The 5,868-nt window shown below is 34.5% G+C and overlaps 1 non-coding gene across 1 annotated transcript; it reads left to right on the top strand.

Moving 5' to 3' along the window:
• Positions 1-1,000: 1,000 nt before the first annotated feature.
• TRNAG-CCC lies at positions 1,001-1,072 on the top strand. Its single transcript has one exon. It is a non-coding gene; the product is annotated as a tRNA-Gly (tRNA).
• The last annotated feature ends 4,796 nt before the right edge of the window (positions 1,073-5,868 follow it).

Genomic DNA, 5,868 nt, shown 5'->3' with positions numbered 1-5,868 from the left:
AAAGCCCCCTACAACATCTACTCTGCCTGTGCTGCTAAGACTCATTCTGTTCTGTTCACTGAACCAAAAACATAGAAGAATACTAGAAGCAGTATACAATAAGCCCAGGGGTAATAAATTAGCATAAGGTAGATATTTGAATAGGAGAAACAGGCCTAGAGCCAAGGCTTTCTGCAAGCTTCAGTAATTGGGGCAAGAACAATAGAAAGGTAGAGAGATCAGAGCAAGAAAGATGAGAAAAAGACCCTGGATTTGAGGTCGAAGGCTGGATGTAGACCTGAAACTGAGTGCCAAAAGAAGCACCACCCTAAACTCTACCTAGATTCCGCCTATCATCAATATGTATAGATAGATGTTGCAATCATATGACTTTGTATAAAAATCATGTCTGAAAACTGTATAAAAACTCTGATTTTGTGTGATACCTTCGAACAAGTTTGTCCAGTGTAAGCTAGCTTGTTCCCAGTGTTGAATAAACAAATACCTTGTTGCTTAAAGATAAAAAAGTCTCTGAGCAGTTAATCGTTCCAAGGTTTTTTGACATCAATATCCAACTCCTTCCTCTGATCTTTTTTCTCTTTGTCTTATCGGTTATATAATTATTTTTTGATTATGTATGTGTAATACAACCATTTGGGAAGGATTATCACAGAATATGTAAGAACAACAGCTAAACTTCCACATCTATCAAATACCCCTAATGTCTCTTAAATATTTGTGTTCCATTTTGGGCTCCCCAAAACACATTGATATACTGGCTTTCTGGTAGTAAATCCAGAAAAGGGATAGGTGCACATGACTTAAAAGGACAGATGGAAAAAGTTGGCTTTTTTCAACTTTAAAAACAAAGACTGATGGTTGACCTTACTGCTACTAACAACTGTCTGATTCAAAGGTATAGAAGGGACTTCCCTTTCTGGAAGTCCATACTGTGGGAAAACAGAAAATAGAAACAGGTTGAGAGACTTGAAATTCCAACCATGTAATACAAGAAAGGGGACCCCTGGTGGTCTAGTGGTTAGGATGCAGTACTCCCACCACTGCGGCCCGGGTTCGATTCCCAGTCAGGGAAACTCCCCCAAGAAGATGGAGCTTGTCAGCCATGTAAGGCCATCATCTAAGAGAAGGTCACTCTAAACAAACCTACGTCCTGAGGACCTCACTGCCACTGCCCAATCCTGAGGACCTCACTGCCACTGTCCAAGCTCTCTCGGCCCTGGCAGAGGAACCTTAGGATTAAAGGGTGGGCTCAGCTCAGCGCACACTGTGTCTCACCTAAAAAATCCACTGCGCAGGCTCGAAGGGTAAAGATCTTTCCCAAATCTTCGTTTGTGAAGACTGGCCGTACAATACAAGAAAAGAATCACAATAAGAGTGACCAGGTATTGGTCATTGGATTATTTGTACATCAATAGGCATGTTTAAAACTCACCTGGGCAAGATCTAGAACAATCTGATCTAAGATGGCTCTTGTTTTAATATAAGTAGAAACCCATGACCTCCAGACAACTCTTCTAGGCAAAATAATTTTACATCTTATTGTATTCCTTCATGGGCAAGATTAGTTTAATTTTTTCAGCCTCCTCTCCAGTCTGCTCTGCTCCCCTCCCCTCTCCTCCTCTTGGTTTTACTGTTTTCCACTCCCCAATAATATCTTCTTTCTCTTCAAAGGTCTTGTTCAAAAGACTAGTTGGTTTAATCTACTCATACCCTAGAAACAACTGAGATTGCTCTGGGCCAACTCTATTCTGTAATAAAATCAAGAAAGTCACATAATTTCAGAATTATTAACATGAATCACAGCTTCTAAATTAGACAAGAGAAACAGGAAATGTTACTCAAGAGAAGCAAAATAATTTTACTCAGTGATTATTGTTATATTAGGAAGTTAAAGTTTCACTTGAAAGAATATAAGTATATATTTTGTCTTTAGTATTAATATTAAAATCTATTATACACAACACAGATAATAAGTATGCATTTTAATCTCATTTACCATAATGGAATTTACACATGACTATAGTTAAGTTTATGTAATGATTAACTCTGAAAATGTATATATATATTTGCTAAGTTTTGGAACTTGTCTCTATCCAGATTCCAAATATCCTGACATATTTATAGTCTGTTGAAGGGACAGACTGAGTTTTCATTTTTTCTAAATTAGTTTTGGATCACTATTTTAAGGAAATTACTTAGAAACCAATAAGAATTAATGTTGCTTAAAGTAAAACTTTCAAATTTGGTCATACTCAGATTTTGTAAGCAAAGTATTATTTCAAAGTGGGAAAATAATTATATACATTTATATTGACCCTAGTAAGATTATACTTTAGTTGAATTTGTGAAGACTTTTTCTTATGACAAATGTGGCTTTGAATTAATGTAATGCAATTATACAATTTTTATACAATTTTAAGTTTTTTTTGTTTAAGCTATCATTTACTTATGAATTGATTTCTTTCTAGATTTGTCAGACTAATCTTAGGGAGTTTTAGGTTTGGAACAAGTACTACCCAAGGACTGTTTAACTTAACAGAATTGAAATGTAGCACAGGAACACAACCCTAAATCATGTATGTTATAATTGCTTTTGTTGCTACTTGTACTGCTGTTTCATTTTGACATTACTCTGAGCTCTCTTCCTAGTGGTGATAAAACCACTAAATTATCTGTTGTGACCTTCAATTCCATTAAAACCCCTCCACTCAGTCTCTAAATACAGGGTTTTTTCATGATCCTACAAGTAAATAGACACTAAATGCAAAAAATATTGTGCTCTTTTGTAGTTTCATACTTTTTTTTTCTGTTTTTAAGGAAATGGTAGATGTTAGAAGAACAACCTTCTCTTTTTTTATTTTTTTTTAATTTATTTTTGGAGAGTTGTGGCTAATTAACTGTTTATTTTAATTTATTCTTTTTCTCTCTCTGTGTTTAGCAACAATCTCAGAAAGTATTCCATTCTGTATGAAGCTTACTAGCCAATTTTTTTTTTTAATATTAAATAGAACTGGGTTTAGTGGTAGTTATTGATTGATTTTTGTCAGAGTACCTGTGTTAGATCAAATAAATAATGACTGAAGTGAGTGCCAGCTACAGGTAGCTAGTTGAATATAACTACTATTAGTGGTTTTATGAAACAATTTAAGTATGAAACGAATGCAGCTTTTTCCCAGGCCTTGCACAACTCCCCACATAAATCATTTTAGAAGTTGGAGAACAAAGAATACATAAAAGTGCTAAAAAAACCCCAAACGTGTTTCAAGAGAAGTAAATTTTCTCACATATCAAAACTTTAATGTACAGAGAAGAGGAGTATAATCCTGTCTTGATGGAAGTCAATAGTAGAACATATACTGATTATGAGGCAAGTAATTCACATTATATGTCTGTATCAACTGTTGTGTTTTGTTATATATGTGGGTTTTGGTACAAGTGATCTTAGATTGTATTCTTTTCAGTTCCTGTGAAAGAAATGAACTCACTCTGTAGAAAAAAAAAAACAACAAAACAAACCTAACCATCTGATGCCTAAAATGGGAGGAAAAACTCACCAGGTAATGTTAGTACAGACAAGATATAGAGTAGTTCTTTTAATGAAGACCTTCTAGTTTACAGGATACAAAGGCACACCCTTGTGTCCAGAGTTTCTATAATTTTATAGTATTATCCATCCAATCTGAGAACTATTCACCCTCAGATACTCCCTGGAATTGCCCCCCCCTGCCACTCCTCCTTGGAATTGAGTTGGAGGTCTCAAGACCCCTTTCTTCCTCGTCTTTCTCCTCCTCCTTCCTGCGCGCATTATCTTTGGAGTTTCTCCAAGGTTCTGGGCCTCCAAGTTTACCTTGGCTACAACGATATCTTGTTGTTCTGGTCTAGGGTACACATGTTCTTAAATAGGATGGGTTTGCTAGAGCCCTTCCTTGAAAAGAACCTTAAACAAGCTTAAAGAACTTAGAAAATTATATATGAACCATGACAATAGCGTTTGGTAAGTGTCAACTGCTATTCTAAAGTGTGAGAAACTACATAGCTACATTAAAATCTACAAAACGCTAAAGATCCTAAAAATTCTAAGGCATCACAACTAGCCAAACAAAACCCCCCAAAACAAAAAACCCTCTAGGTTTTCCTATGTGATCTACCACGATTGCATGTAACATTTTGTCTCACTACATTATTACTGGTAAGATAATTCATATCTCAAAATAATCACATTAATCCTTGCTATTGATTTTCAGTCAGTCATAAGACATTAAAAAAGTTCTAGAGTTGGAAGACAGCTAATGTCGTAATGTTTGAAAATGCTTACAGATACATCTTAGTTATTGAATCACCAGAATACTGATCTTGAACAAAATAAGGAACACCCTGAAAATGAAAAAATTAATAAATAAGTAGAGAATGTCAAGAAAATTAGCTCAGTGAACATAGTTTATGAGGAAAAATACTCCCAAATTATCCTTTAAAACTATTTTGGTAATGTATTTGACAAAATTGCTTTTTTTCATTTTTTGTACTAGTAACAGTTTTGATGGATTCACTTTCATTATCACGAGGTACATGGTCTGGTACACATCGCATCTCAGCAAAAGATAAAATGGAATTTAAAATGGCACTGCTTATGTGGATTAAAAATTACTAAATGACTAGGAGTTTAATGTCAATGTATAACATAAATGAAGACATGACATTTTAGATGATCTCAATTCTTGGCTCTTTATCATTCATTAATTATTTTTAACAATGACATGAAAGAAAATAAACCGCACATTTGATTTGGAGATGATGCAGGTGTTCAGCAATGGGGAAAAATTAATTAAACAGTGCTCTGAGTTATTTAGTAAGCAGTTTGCAGGGGAACAATATTTCTCCCAATACAATTGCATGTAAAATTAATGAATTACCAGCTATATTTTCTCTACAGTAACCTTGTCTCTGAAAACATTGACTTGCAGAAGACTTGTGGTCATTAGGAAAATCAACTGAACACAAGCTACCTGTGCAACATTCTTATCTAAGCAGTTGGTCCAAGAGGAATAAGAACATAACTTCACAGGATGAAAAATTCTTTACTTCAGTATATGACCAAAAAGGGATCACTCCTTTTTTTTCTGACGCCTCCAATTCTAAATAGCTATCAAAAATTAAAAATGCAAAAAAGCAGTCATAGAAATTATTGACAAAGTGGTGTGGTTTTTTTCCCTGAGATCTAAACCCAGAGATTCTGATTTAATTGCTTGTTAAAAAAAGTTTGCAGGTGGTTTGATGACAGTCTTCAAGCACTCAAAGAATATTAGTCAGAAAACGCTATTTAATGATGTATAGAAAATGTAATTAGATTTAATGTCAGAAAGTTGAAGCTAAACAAATTCAAGCTTTAAATAAGGCAACAGTGGTACAAGAACTATCTTGAAAGTTGAGAAGTGAATAAATGCACTCTGCATTATTAGAACCTTTAATCAGACAGACTTTTTTTCAGATTGTCCTTTTTAGCTTATGACTGGAATATCAATTATTAATGTTCAGTTGATGGCTTCTGGGTTACTGGAGAACTTAATACATGGCCCGGGAAAACATATTTCTTTAGTTTCTTTAGCTTTCTTCTTTAGCTTTCACACAAGTTGATTTCTATGGCTAATTTTCTTATAGTTAGCTTTTTGTTTGCTTTCCTGTATAATTGGGCTCTAAAAACAAGGTTATATACACTTCGCTGTCTCAGCTTTCCCAGGTTTCTTAGCTGATGATAGATACCTGTCCACTCAAAAGAACTCTGAAGTACCAGTGAAAGTGCCCTGTCCAAGCCATTAACATATAATGTTAATCTGTAATGTTTTAATTTAATGGACATAAATGACCAGTTTG

Source organism: Chiroxiphia lanceolata, chromosome 2 (assembly GCF_009829145.1).
Source record: "Chiroxiphia lanceolata isolate bChiLan1 chromosome 2, bChiLan1.pri, whole genome shotgun sequence".
NCBI lineage: Eukaryota > Metazoa > Chordata > Aves > Passeriformes > Pipridae > Chiroxiphia > Chiroxiphia lanceolata.
This window is presented reverse-complemented; position numbering and strand designations above follow the sequence as displayed.